Genomic DNA, 15,639 nt, shown 5'->3' with positions numbered 1-15,639 from the left:
GTTTTTACTTGGCTGTGAAAAAAAAAAACTTTTTAGGAGGCTGATGGTGCTGATTCTCCACAAGCAACTGAATTTGCTGCAGTCCCACAATCCACTCCTGTCAAAACTCAACCCAGAGCAGGTGAAGAACCATCTCAATCAAGAGGGCCTAATCTCTCGTCTAACTTGAAACTTCTTCTTTCAAATCCTCATCAGACCACACCTTGCACCAAGCCATCATTATCTGGGACGTATCTTGCACTACCTCCTACTTGGGCACAATCAATGGTAAGTTTAGCTGTGCTAACAGCCCCGGCGTCAGGGGGTCAATTAGGGGGCAATGCTCCCCCGCCCGTGCCTCCTTGCCCCCCCATTGGCTGTCGAGGGGCAATGAGTTTTTTTTTTCTGCTGAAAATGTTTTGGACATAATTTGTTTTGTGTGTCACATTAATTCGTATTCAGTTAACTGAAATTAGTAAAAATATATATATATATATTTTTTAATATAATTTAATTCATTACGGCAGATACGTCTCGGCTTGTGTCATGTGACACGTACGTGCTGCTGCAGGTGATGCGCTGAAGTTTGTTTACATTCACACTGCCGTCTAGGAGCGAGAGGAAACGTGTAGGCTAATGCCCCCAGACTCCCCTATTGCAATTGCTCTGTGTGTGTGTGAAAGCGGCGGCGGGGGGGGGCCTGTGGTAAATAGTTTGAAAAAGTGCACCCCCCTGAAAAAATGAAATGCCCCCCCCCCCCTTTGATTTGGTTCTGCAGCCGGGGCTGTGTGCTAACACCTTTTCTGAACAATCGAACTGTAACCATTCAAATTCAACATTACTGGAATGACACTCAGTGCATATTGTTATTGTGTGTACAACAACCAGGCTGCCACTGCATCAACTGCAGCTTTGACTGTCCCGCATACAGACATTAAAGATCTATCACAAGTGAATAGTATGGCTTTTTTTCAACTTTGTAAAAGAAAAAAGTGTCAAGGTTTTATTGATGTTAGTTTTAAATCCCACAACGATCCTGTCTCTTCAGTCTCAACAGGATGCAGCAGAAGCTGATTTGACTGACATGAGCATGAGCTTCGGGGAGATGGATATTCATGATCCAAAAAGACAGCCGTTTTGTACCTCAAAGCACCACCTCCTCTTCTGCCACAGGATCTGCTTCTGCCTCTGCCTCAGGAAGCCCCCTGCACCAACAGGATGGGCTGAGAAAAAATGGCTGGTAAATGAGTCAAAGCTCATGGAACTTTTTAAAAGATGCAGCCAATGTGGGTGTGCCATTATTGAAAACAAAATTACTACAAAATCAAGCCAAATAAAACTTGAGTGGAACTGCCTGAATGGACACTCAGGAAACTGGGCATCGTGTCCTGATAGATGAGGGATGGCTGAAAATAATTTATTGGTATCTCCAGCCATACCTTTTACAGGAGCTACATACACCAGCATTGCAGAGTGGGCTGAACTACTAAATGTCCAAATGCAGAGGCAAACTCAGGTTTTATGCCTTTCAGTTGACCTACCTTATTCCAGTCATCCAGTATGCATACAGAGACCAACATGAAAAAATGGAGCGCCTCATTACATCTAGAAAAGCAGTTGAACTCTGTAGTGATGCCAGATGTGATAGTCCTGGTAAGCAGTTTACTTCGTCAAAATTTTAATGGTTTCTTTATTGTCACTGTAATGTCACAAAATATACACTTTGTTTTTCTCACCAGGTTACAGCAGCAAATACTCACTTACTCTTTCCAAGACAATGCCACAAAATCCCAAGACAACATTGTAGGTGGCAGATAGATTGTGTCTTGGGCCCCCACCTCTGTTTAGAGAAGGTTTTAAGTGGACATAGATGGCTTCTTTCACTCCTCTCTCAAACCATCTGTCTTCCCTGTCCAAAACAAGGACATTGGAGTCCTCAAAAGAGTGACCTTTCTCCTTCAGATGCACATGTACAGCCGAGTCCTGTCCCGACGAGGTGGCTCTTCTGTGTTGTGCCATGCGTCGGTGGAGGGGCTTTGGTTTGGTTTCCCCTACGTAGAGGTCAGAGCACTCCTCACTGCATTGGACTGCATACACAACATTGTATGCAGCATACGCAACATTGTGTATGCAGTCCAATGCAGCGAGGAGTGCATCTGTATACAGTTGTAACTTACATGCTTGGTATGTTTGATATCTGTTTTGCAGTAATTATTAACATACCTTCCAGTTTGAAACAATATTTTGATATTGAACAAATTTCTACTATTTCTACCACCTATGCCAAATGCATTTGTGTGTGCGCGTCTGCGTGTGTAAACGCGAGCTAATATGATTACATGCAGTGACGGCTGGTATCAATGGGCTAGTAGGGCTAAGCCCTCCCTGCATTACACGACAAAAGATGAGAAAAATATTCTCTAAAACATACAAAAGATTGTTTTAAGTCTTAGTGAAATCCGAAGTGGCAACAGCACCAAATAGTTTCAAGAAAAACACAGGATATCTCTAAATGGGCAAATTTTAATCAGCCCAAACTCACCCAATCTGCTCTCATTCATTTGCCTAGTGTAGATGATGACAGGTAAGGAAAAAGGAGACCGCACACTAGTTAGAAGCTCCCGTGACAGTTTCATGTCACACACACACGTAACATTTTGGGCGTCAGCCCTTCATCAGACATGAGGGCAGTAGTTAACACACCTGCTTAAATTAATAAACAGGTCACCTGACACGTCATGTGATATCGTCGGGTCTAATCAATATGAGAAGGAAGAAAGGGAAAAGAGAAGCTATATACTGTAAATATACCGGGACTGAGCATACAGTCTGCATAATATACAATTCACAAAATAGCACATCACATCAAAACAACTAGAATATCACATAGCAGAAGCATCAGGTATAACCGTCATTATGCAATGTAATATCAAGAAAAAACATGTCAACGAACATGTCAATAAGAAGGTGCCTCAACCATTCTTAAAGTGGTGACAAAGAAATCATTCAAAATCATCAAGTTATCCACAGCAATGAGCCAGTAGAAAGAGCATGGATGAAAAGAGACAGACATCATAACCGGAGCGATGTAAGAGGAGCAAAAAACAATAACAATCACAAGCTCAAGCAATAATGTCAGCATAGGTGGATCATCATCTGAGTACATTTTTTTTTTTCAAAAAAAACAGTGGATCACTTATTAGGAGCCACAATATGAAAACAAAACACTTACAATTCTAGACAACAGAGACTCAAAAACATAATTACAAATTAGACATAATGTATACACAAATAACATACATAAAATAATATGAAGGACAACCACAACAACGACAATAACTAGAAAATTTCCTCTGGGGAAATTTTGAAAGGGCCACAAAGCTACTGCCGGTTTTGCCATCTCTGTCAACATGGGAATCAAACCCACAATCTTAAGGTCAAGACAGAAATGATCAGACACATGATCATCTTTCTATAAGCACTGATATGGAGGAGCTGTAACCACATTAGGTTACGTGTGTGTGTGTGTGTGAGGAGTGCGCGCTTACGCGCGCATTTGTATATTACCTGTGTGTTTTGATGTGTGTGTGTGTGTGTGTGTGTGTGTGTGTGTGTCTGTAACTGTAATCACATGAAGCTGGTTCTAGAGTCTCTGTGTGTGTGACTATGAGCTGCATCCTGTGTCAGTCTGATTTAGCTGTGTCTCTGTTTATAAACATTTAAACGAGCGCCAGGTGGATTGTTTATGAAGTTAACGAGCTCTGGCCTGAGGATCAAAGAGGTTACCACGGCGATAGGGGCCCCCGCAGGCTGAGACAGACAGAAACGTAGAGAAAAAGAGTGATTTTCTGCCTCTGCACTGGTCTCGCAAAAGGCTTACTGTGACAAAACGGTAACTCCTATCAGAACAAAACACAGATCAACATTGCTCTAAGGACTTCATTGAAAATTTTGGTACGATTTGGTGTTTCTACAGTAAATATTTTGGAGACGCTGGCAGTTTTAAAACATCGGTCCGTTCTGCTTCTCTCAGAAAATCTTTGTATTGGAGTCAATGAGGAGCAGAGACAGACGTGGCCGCAATTCTGTAAGTCTCTCTGATATTTTGAGCACATGATGAGAAACAGAACAAGTTTGTCTTACAAATCCTGAAAAAATTATGTGTGTAGAGTGTAAATTGTGGCCGGGCCGAGTGTGGAAAGAGAAAAAATCTGGAGTTTTTCTGGCATCTCTCCCACTCTAACCGATGATGTCACCCACTCTGACACGAACATTCCGTGCAATACACAACCATTATAATCTCATAATTTCTCCAAAAATGATCATGGTCATTGATCAGGGATTGATCAAAAACTATATGACCTATCAAAACGTGGAGTAATACGACAATACACAAGACTTGTGTCTACTGTTTAAAGTTTAAATGGAGTCTCTAGGTGAAAGTATGCCTGAGCAGTAGACGTTTGTTAAACTCCAATGATTGGTCTTTTTCGCTCTTTTTTTTCGCCCGTCGCGAACGCCTTCCCACACTGCTCACAGCTTTATGGCCTCTCTCCGGTGTGGACGCGCCGGTGGACCGTTAACAGTCCAGATCTTGCAAATGCCTTCCCACACTGCTCACAGCTGTATGGCTTCTCTCCGGTGTGGACGCGCCGGTGGGCCGTTAAGTGTCCAGATCGAGTGAACGCCTTCCCACACAGCTCACAGCTGTACGGCCTCTCTCCGGTGTGGATGCGCTGGTGGACCGTTAACTCTGAGGAGGTAGAGAACGCCTTCCCACACTGCTCGCAGCTGTACGGCCTCTCTCCGGTGTGGGTGCGCTGGTGGACCGTTAAGTGTCCAGATTCAGCGAACACCTTCCCACACTGCTCGCAGCTGTACGGCCTCTCTCCGGTGTGGACGCGCCGGTGGACTGCTAACCCACCGGAGCAAGCAAACGCCTTCCCACACTGCTCGCAGCTGTACGGCCTCACTCTGGTGTGGGTGCGCTGGTGGACCGTTAAGTGTCCAGATTCAGCGAACACCTTCCCACACTGCTCGCAGCTGTACGGCCTCTCTCCGGTGTGGATGCGCTGGTGGACCGTTAACTGTCCAGATCGAGTGAACGCCTTCCCACACTGCTCACAGCTGTACGGCCTCTCTCCGGTGTGGATGCGCCGGTGGACCGTTAAATCTGAGGAGATAGCAAACGCCTTCCCACACTGCTCACAGCTGTATGGCCTCTCTCCGGTGTGGACGCGCCGGTGGGCCGTTAAGTGTCCAGATCGAGTGAACGCCTTCCCACACAGCTCGCAGCTGTACGGCCTCTCTCTGGTGTGGACGCGCCGGTGGACTGCTAACCCACTGGGGCAAGCAAACGCCTTCCCACACTGCTCGCAGCTGTACGGCCTCACTCTGGTGTGGGTGCGCTGGTGGACCGTTAAGTGTCCAGATTCAGCGAACACCTTCCCACACTGCTCGCAGCTGTACGGCCTCTCTCCAGTGTGGATGCGCTGGTGGACCGTTAACTCTGAGGAGGTAGAGAACGCCTTCCCACACTGCTCGCAGCTGTACGGCCTCTCTCCAGTGTGGATGCGCTGGTGGACCGTTAACTCTGAGGAGGTAGTGAACGCCTTCCCACACTGCTCACAGCTGTACACCGTCTGTCCACATTGGCGTCGCCGGTGGTGAGCGGTCAGATGAACTGAGGTCCTGAAGGTGTTCCCACACCCATTACAGCTGTGTGGTTTCTCCTTGGTGTGATCCTGTTTCTATGGCAACAGACAGGAAGAGAGAGAATCAATCAATGATGGATGGATGGACATTAAGTACCGTCATCATTGTCATCACACAGTTTGTTGATGCTGCTGTTTTGTCTTTAGATTAGATTACATTAGACGTACTTTATTCATCCCACAACGAGGAAATGTAGTTGTTACATCAGCCAAGTTAAAGCAGTACTAAAGAACTTTCAGTTTTGGTTGAGTTTGGCGGTGCCTGTGGACCAAAGCGGTAGTGTTTTGCCTGAAGAAAGACTCCATTTCCCATGAACACTAGCGTGAAGCCCTGTAAATATCCTGCATTAAAACAGAAGACATCAAAACTAAGTTTCTGTTTCCAGTGGATCATTTCAAAGTGAAAACACAAACATAATCCATTGCTAAAGTGCCGTTTTGCCTGTTCCCTCCTTGTTGTCACTCGCAAAAGTGAAAGTGAAACTTAAGTGAGAGCAGGGTTCCTACCATGCTCCTCAAAGCTGCTTAGTGCCAGAGAAAGAGATACAGACCCCCTCAGACCACGACAGAGGTGTCATTCAACTTGTTGTAAGTCGATGTATCATCACAAAAGTTATGAAAATATTTTATGAAGGTTGAAAAGTTCCTTAGTGTTGGTTTAAGAAGAAAGTAGAGAGGGCTAAAAAAAAAAACAGCAATGGTCGGGGCCGGGCAATTGTTTTTATAGACAAAATTTGGCAATTTGAAAGTGAAAGTTGCAAAGCCGTAGCACATATAGTTGATCTGTTATGAATTTATTTTCAAAGTTTTGAAACCATCACGCCACCATCACCATCAAACACTGTCCAATGACAGCTGAATATTTGAAAGTCAAGCAATGATGTGTCATGTCTGAGGCAGGAATCAAATCGAATATCCTTGTGATTGATGACGGAGTGGAGGAGGGGGTAAAAATGACCCCCTCGGCGGTTCTAGGGGGTGTTGGAATGTCGGCGGTTCTAGTGTTAAAGGCATGCTGTGACACTAGAATTGAGGACATCTGTCCTCATGTGTTACCCTTACTGGGACTTCAACCCACAACCTTTGACACCAAGAACCAGCACCTATCTCACTGAGCTAATTGTCTTGAAGAGAGACGTGTTGCTTCTCAAATAGACTCAGGGAGTCACCGACCGGGCAGCATCTGTCGTAGCAGTTGTCGTAGCAGATTTTAAAATTGTCAAAATGTCACAAATTGTATTATCTAAACAAAAATCTGATAAAACATAAATTGCATCTAGACACCATGGAAATGTTGGTGATTTGTTTTTAACTCTAAGTGTTTTGCTTCATAAGAGAAAATCTGATGTTTAAAAATGTCACTCTTACATTGACTGTAGTTGTTCCCATGAGAGCAGAATTCAAAACGTTCTAGAAAAATTTTCGATAAATCAAAAATCTGTGTGGATCGTTTGTGGAGGACAGTCTGAAGATGCTCTCTAGCAAGTTTCTTGTCAATCGAGCAAAAATTGTGGGAGGAGATTTTATAAGTTTTACAGTTATTGAAAAAAAGAGAGTGATGGACTTCATAATTTGTAATGAGTTTAAGTTGACAAAAGTTTCAGCAGTATTGGGGCGACATTTTGGTGAAGTTTCAGAACTTTAGCATGTACCGTTGCTTTGGTAGAAATCTTTAAATTTAAACGCTTATTGTTTTTTTCACTGATTATGCATGGGAAGTAGGACTTCCTAGGAAGAAGAAAGAAGAAAGAAGAACACTGGGAAAAACAATAGGGTCCTGGCAGCTGATGCTGCCCGGCCCCTAATAAAACAAATCAACCTTCAACCAGGCAATGTGCAAAAACAAGCACTGAGGATAAAAGGATATAAGGTGGCCTGATATAAAATTATTGATAGGTAAAGTGATTAAAGTGTAAAAAATATTACAACCTAAGTGACAATGATATAAATATAGTATACTGCTATATTACACTAATATTATGTAAGTGACTATAATATAGAAATAAATAGTATTACAGGGGTAAAGTGACTACAACATGATTCAGTTGGTGCAGTAGTCAAGGGGCAAATTTAGAAAAGAGCCTCCGTTAAGACTTTTGCTCACATGTCTGGGTAAAGTTTGGCAACCTTATGTTTTTGTTAGAAGGAACCCCTAGGAGGAATAATAGGGGTGTTGTCACCTTGGATTTTTTTGCTGGTGACCACTGGAGGCGCTATAACATTCAAATACTCAATTCATGCATATGGTCACAATAATGGTCAAAATGCACAGTTTATATGCATAATTTTCAATGTTCAAGATTTTATATTTAGGGAAATGGATAAAACACCAATTGAAAAAGCAATTTTTAATAGTATTGCTATATTTTGGCCAATATTGGTTCAAAAATATGACTTTTTTAATAGGCGTTTTTGACATACACATAATAAGCATCTTTTTTTGCAATTATAATGTTCAAGATTCTAGTAATGGGATGTTATGCTAATTTAAGATGAGGGTCTTCCCAAATTTAGCAGCATTTTTTGTGTGGCTACCATTTTTTTTTCCAGCACTGCCTCAACTGTCTTGGACATGGAGTTCACTAGAGCTTCACAGGTTGCTCCTGGAAATGATATTTTTTCCCCCAGCATAGCCACGCCAAGACCCGCCTTACTCCACCTCTGATTGGCTGACCTCTGCAAGGCTAGCCTACCAGCATCTTACCCTAACCTTAACCTAACCTTCTTCATGCCTAAACCCAACCGGCAGAGTAGAGGGCATCGTGATAAGCCAATCAGAGACCTAGTAAGGCGGGTCTTGGCGTGGCCATGCTGGGAAAAAAAATATTGCCTCCGGGAAACCTCTTCCACTCCTCCATGATGATGTCACAGAGCTGGTGGAGGTTAGACACCTTGTGCTCCTCCACCTTCCATTTGAGGATGTCCCACAAATGATCAGAAGGGTTTAGGTCTGGAGACATGTTGGACAGTCCATCACCTCTACCCTCAGTGTCTTTAGCAAGGCAGTGGTCGTCTTGGAGGTGTGTTTGGGGCCATAATCATGTTGGACTACTGCCCTGGGCCCAGTTTCTGAAGGGAGGGGGTCTGCTCTGCTTCAGTATGTGACAGTAGGGTTAGAGGACAGGCAGATCCCCCACCCTGTCATCCTCTGTAGCACTGCTGCAGAGGATGAAGGGGTGGGGGGTCTGCTTGTCAGTGCTCAGACCATACGCTGCACACTGCATCCAGTTGGTGTGCATGACTGTCGTCCCAGAATGAAGCCTCTTCTAAAGATGATGCACAAGAAAGCCCACAAAGTTTTCTGAAGACAGGCAGACTGGGGACATGGGTTACTGGAACCATGTCCTGTGGTCTGATGAGACCAAGCCAAACTTATCTGGTTCAGATGGTGTCAAGCGTGTGTGGTAGCAACCAGGTGAGGAGTACAGGGACAAGTGTGTCTTCGGTCAAGCATGGTGGTGGGAGTGTCATGGTTTGGGGCTGCATGGGAGCTGCCAGCACTGGGGAGCTACAGATCATTGAGGAAACCATGAACGCCAACGTACTGTGACAGTCTGCCTGTCTTCAGAAAACTTTGTGGGCTTTCTTGTGCATCATCTTTAGAAGAGGCTTCATTCTGGGACGACAGTCATGCACACCAACTGGATGCAGTGTGCAGCGTATGGTCTGAGCACTGACAAGCAGACCCCCCACCCCTTCATCCTCTGCAGCAATGCTACACAGGATGACAGGGTGGGGGGTCTGCCTGTCCTCTAACCCTACTGTCACATACTGAAGCAGAGCAGACCCCCTCCCTTCAGAAACTGGGCCCAGGGCAGTAGTCCAACATGATTATGGCCCCAAACACACCTCCAAGACGACCACTGCCTTGCTAAAGACACTGAGGGTGAAGGTGATGGACTGTCCAACATGTCTCCAGACCTAAACCCTACTGATCATCTGTGGGACATCCTCAAATGGAAGGTGGAGGAGCACCAGGTGTCTAACCTCGTGATGTCATCATGGAGGAGTGGAAGAGGTTTCCAGTGGCAACCTGTGAAGCTCTAGTGAACTCCATGTCCGAGACAGTTGAGGCAGTGCTGGAAAAAAAATGGTAGCCACACAAAAAATGACACTTTGGGCACAATTTTCACTTAGGGCTGTACTCACTTTTGTTGCCAGCGGTTCAGACATTAATGGCTGTGTGTTTAGTTATTTTGTGGAGACAGCAAATTTACAGTTATACAAGCTGGACAATGACTACTTTACATTGTATCAAAGTGTCATATCTTTAGTGTTGTCCCATGAAAAGATATAATAGAATATTTTAAAAAATGTCAGAGGTGTACTCACTTTTGTGAGACACTGTATGTTCAATCAAGCACAGAAAGTGAAACTGATGGCAAAAGCATGGTGCAGAGCACTAGCTCCAGAAGGGGGGGGGGGCTGCTGCTAAATTTCGGAAGACCCTCATCTTAAATTAGCATAACATCCCATTACTAGAATCTTGAATATTATAATTGCAAAAAAAAAAGATGCTTATTATGTGTATGTCAAAAAGTCATATTTTTAACCAATATTGGCCAAAATATAGCAATACAATTAAAAATTGCTTTTTCAATTGGTGTTTTATCCATTTTCCTAAATATAAAATCTTGAACATTGAAAATTATGCATATAAACTGCATTTTGACCATTATTGTGACCATATGCATGAATTGAGTATTTGAATGTTATAGCGCCTCCAGTGGTCACCAGCAAAAAAATCCAAGATGACAACACCCCTATTATTCCTCCTAGGGGTTCCTTCTAACAAAAAAATAAGGTTGCCAAACTTTACCCAGAAGCGTGAGCATAGTTTGCAATCTTAGGGTTTGCCCCCTGACTACAGGTGTTGTAGAGCCTGACAACGGTCGGGATGAACGGTCTTCTCGTTCAGCAGGGCCTTAATCTCAGAGGTCACCCAGGGTTTGTTGTTGGGAAAGCACTGTATTAGGGCTGTCCCGATTAATCGACCTAATCGATTATGTCGATGGCGTAAATAGGTCGACACGTGCAACATACCGTCAAGTTGTTTCCGATTACGTCGATGACGAAAATACGTCGACAGGTACAACACACTGTTGGGTTGTGAACCATAGACTGACACGTGCAGCAGAAAAACACATGCTGTACCACAGCAGCACCACGGTGAGGAACGAGCACCTGAAGCTGCAATATCGTTCCGTTCATTCATCTCCGCTCTTTCACCGTTATTGACGCTCTCTCTCTCTCTCACACACACACACACAGAGCGAAGGGCGCATGCATGTCAGTGCGCGGTAAAATCGAAACTCATATGGTCCGATCGCGGATCCCCCGCCCCCCCCCCCCCCTTTCTCGTCGGACAATCAGACCACCCGCCAGTCTCCTTGCAAACCTGTGGGAAACACTGGTTCTGCTGCTTTATGTATCCATAGATGTAAACACGTGTTGTCTTTTTTTTTTTTTTTTTATCCACTCCGCTGCTGCTCTGTGTGCACCCAGATGCAGCACAGCATGCAGATCGTATGTGAGGGTGATGTCCTGCACCCCCGGCTTAAAAAATCCTAGAGGAAACACTGCTCCTCCATGACTATACTAAATAAATGTGCCTATTCAAAATCATTGTGCTAATATTTCAGTGTGCACTCTGCTTTATCTGTCTATTTTACAGGTTAAAGCAAACTGATGTGGCACAGTTTTTCCCCTTAAAAAAAAAAAGATTATGAAGAGGAATGCACACCAGAAAGAGTAAATTAGAGAATAATTTAAATAAGATAAGTGTTCAGAAATGTTTTTTTGTAAATGACTAATCGTCAACCAAAAAATAATCGTTAGATGAGTCAAAAAAATTAATCATTAGACGAATCGACTAATCGCAAAAATAGTCGATAGATTAATCGGGAGAAAAATAATCGTTTGGGACAGCCCTACACTGTACAATCTTGGAAGGCACAGTGTTCTCCACACATAAATTAATATAGTCCGTGATGCAGTGGGTCATGCTGTCGATGTCACTGTGGGGGCTACAGAGTGCATCCCAATGTGTTGTCTGGAAGGGCCTGTGAATATTCTCATTTGTCCGGGTCATCGTCATCCCCAAAGAAATTTAAATCAAACGCAACTGGACTTGGACTTTGTCTAGGAAGACGTTTCACCTCTCATCCAAGAGGCTTCATCAGTTCATGTAGCATCTGACCAGGCTGGGACTGGTCCCTGGTTGTCTGGAAGCAGTCTCTGAGCTCAGCATTGCTCTGCTCAGTCCACTACTTCACAGGCCTCTTCACAGGTCGTTGTTTATTCACCACAGGGGTGTAGTCTGCGACAGGGGTGTAGTCTGCGACCTGATGGATGGGGTTGTGATCAGAGCGACCCAGCGGGGGGAGGGGGGATGAAGTGTATGCATCCTTGATGTTTGCATACAGGGGGTCCAAGGTTTTATTGTCTCTGGTGTGGAATTCCATGTAGCCTACTGGGTGAAGGTGGGACAAGGAAGCATGATTGAAGTCACCAGAGATAAGGAGGAGGGATTGGGGGTGCTGGTTTTGGAGCTGAGAGACGATGTGGATCTGATCTGGGGATGTAAACAGTCACAGCGATCACATGTGAAAACGTCCTTGGGAGGTAGTATGGCTGCATGCTAACCGCTAACAGCCGTTAGCTCTTCTATCGTGTTGGGGAGAGATCTTATGTTTCCCATGATGACGGACGGTTAACATGGTTCATACAGTCTTTTCCGCTCCCTGCGCTTCACTCCCGATCTGCATCCTTGTTTCCTCTCCCGTAGAGAAGGGGTGTGTGACGCAGGGCTAACTGCTGATCCCGGGTGTAAACAATAGAGCCGTGGTTGAATGGGGAGCCATGGATGAGTGTGTTTCCCACAGCCACACCAAATATTTCCAAAAACAGCAAGGCACAAACTACAAAAGTCACAAAGTGAACATCCATAGCTGCACACTTGCTTAAAGTGCCAATGTGACAAAAAACAACAACAAAAGTAGGAAAACACTATAAAAACACTAGAATTCTTACAAGCAGAATTATTTCCAGTATACGTGAAACTGAGCAGTGATGGGAATGAGGGCGTTTATAAAACAACGGCTCAAAAAGTTACTGTTTCCCCTGTTATAACTCTATATATATATATATTATACTGACAATAAAACGCTCAAGAAGTTAAACAGTTTCTTTCTCACATGAAAAAATGTTAAAACTTAATAAAGTGACGTAACAGCGCTAGAGCAGACATAAAGTAGGAAGGGTAGGTTGTAGACTTTTTAGTGAACCACAAAATATACAACATGTAAGAGCTGTTAGCTTCATCTCTTGACTGGCTCCCACTCAAAACAGAAACACAGACCTGTGGACCGGAACCGGACGGACCGGGGGGCTCGTTGTCCTGGTGGACCGCGTCCTGCTCCTCCCCTGTAGTCCCAGTCTGCCCAAACAGATCCGGATCCTGGTTCTCCTCCTTCATCATGATGTTGTTGTAGTCCTGGTTGAGGTTCTCCTCCTTCATCCTGGTCCTGGTCAGACAGGACCTCTTCTTGGTGCTTTTCCACTAGCTCAGTACGGTCCAGCACGGCTCTACTCGCTTTTATCCCCTTCTCCTCCAGCCCCTCCTACCTGGTGGTCTTTGGTACCGCCTCAGCCCTGTCTTTATACCCTACTCACCGGCCACTAGATGGCAGTAATTCACTGGCATTTACAGTCCCAAAGCTTGTGCTGTTAGTGCTTCCTCTGTTTTCTAGAAAAAAAAAGGTGGAAAATATTCTACTCTTGCAATAGCTAACTGACATCTAACTACTCATAACTAGCATTGCCACAGTTGTTTAATGGTATATTAAAATATTAAGTAATGCACTTCAAACATGGTCATGAATTAACTCATATTTACTGAAATTATTAAAAAATCAGTTGTTAAGATCCTCTTTGCATGTGCTGACATTTACCTAACTTTCTGTCCCCCCAATCTAACCAGGGATGCCTGCTCTTGAATGTACTGAGGGATGCTACAATAAATATACCAACAAGTCAGAATAGGGCATATATTAATGTAATTATAGGAGCTGAATGTGTTTGGTTGTGTTCTAAGGTTTCTGGTGTAATTCACTCAGTGTGTGTGTGGGGTCGCTGTGCTGTCACCTGGGGAGCTCAGGTGCATATAGGTGGCATTGTTCACTTCCTTTGTCAGGTTTTGACCCGGAAGGGCAAATGGTTTTTGACCGCTGTGGCGCGGAGGCGCTTCATGCCGCTGTTTTGTTTGTTTTGCTTATTTTCTTTGTTTATGGACAATGCACAGCAATAAACCCACTGTGTTTGCAACTCGAGGAACAGCGTGGACATTCATTCAATGCGGTGAGGACGGAGGCCGAGGTGAGGCGTGTCAACCAGGTTATTCCGGAGTTAGAAACCTCAGTAGCTCTAGTATCAGACTGAGCTCCTTTAATATTAGTCAAAAACCTGCACCAGTTGGAACTTTGTGGGACAATCCGGCACGTTTGGTACGAACCGGAGGTGAGCGCAAGACGAGTGGAGCTTCTGGAAGCGGTTTGGACATCGAGGGGGTTTGGAGAGCGTCTACCGTGGACGGGGAGACGCTGGAGCCGCTGGAGCCGAGGTGCTGAGGCGGAGCTGGCTGTTGTGGAGCATCGGACCACCGGAGCACGGGAGCACGGGATCACCGCACGGCGCCCAACGCACGGAGCGGAGGTATGTGTAGCGCTACACCGGTAAATGGCCATTCAAATTGTGTGCACACATAGCCGGGCATAAACCCAATGCATTGGTCGCCGAAGCGGGGGGAACGAACAATAAACTTTGCGTCGGTTCTTTTGTTTTGCTGCGGACTGTTAATCAACTGACTATTCATGATGGAGAAGCGCGATGCTACGTCAGACATAATTAATGTTGCCGGGTCTAACGTGCAAACAGTTAATAAATCCAGTAGTGTGGCTGGCGGTGTTGAAATACAAACTCAAAAACGAGTGGTTAAACTCACTGCAAAGGCGCTTGCCAATGAATTAGACAGGTTACAATCTATCAGAAAAGCTAAGTTAAATAAAGCAGCCACCATAAGAAATTCAATACAAGGTTTGATGAGAAAGCATGATAAAACAAAGGTACAGGATGCTCTTGATGAATTGTTTGAAGTCTGTTATGAAGTAAAAAATATGCATAACAATCTGTTGGGTTTGTTGCCACATGAGGAAAAGGCAAAACATGAAATATGGTTTAAGGCAAAAATGTTGCCTATTAATGAGTGTATTGCAAACACAAAAATGTGGGTATCATGTGATGAAGGTAATGCAAATCAAAATGGTAATGTTGTGGATGACATCAATCCAAACGACAGTGTTTCAAATATTAGTAAACGCTCAAGCCATAGGAGCTGTAACAGTGCAAGGTCAAGTACTGCATCCTCTGCAGCAATAAAGGCAGAGGCAGAAAAGGCAGCACTTGTTGCTCTGGCTGTAGCTTTAAAGGAAAAGCATGCCTTGGAGGAGCAGGAACAGCAGCTGAAGAGGAAAAGAGAGCAGCTGGAGCTGGAAGCTGAAATAGCTGCATCTGCTGCTAAGCTGGCTGTTTTACAGGCTTCAGAGCGGAGAAGTTGTTCTCAAGCACACAGCAATGGCATGAATTCCTATTTGGAGAAGGATAAAAAAGGACTGGAAAAGTCTGCCAACACATTAAACCCTGTGGCAAAAGAGTACCATCCTGTTGCATGGAAATCAACACAACAAAATGAGTCAAAATGGTCACTACCACTCAACAAAACCCTATTAAAGGATGTGCGACCCAAGGAAACTGAACAATGGGTTCAAGCTGCTTCAATACATCAGCACAGCCAAAATGAACAGCAACATGTAAATATATCTGGAACTTCACTGCATTTTCAACATCAGTCATCAACTACTCCACCTACATACCATCACCACAGCAACCA

General features: G+C 44.4%; 1 pseudogene; it reads right to left on the bottom strand.

Moving 5' to 3' along the window:
- LOC146989395 (uncharacterized) overlaps positions 1–15,639 on the bottom strand; it is a 75,034-nt pseudogene that overhangs the window by 44,397 nt on the left and 14,998 nt on the right.

Source organism: Trachurus japonicus, chromosome 3 (assembly GCF_045865225.1).
Source record: "Trachurus japonicus isolate A0001 chromosome 3, Traja_1.0".
In the NCBI taxonomy this organism is placed as follows: Eukaryota; Metazoa; Chordata; class Actinopteri; order Carangiformes; family Carangidae; genus Trachurus; species Trachurus japonicus.
This window is presented reverse-complemented; position numbering and strand designations above follow the sequence as displayed.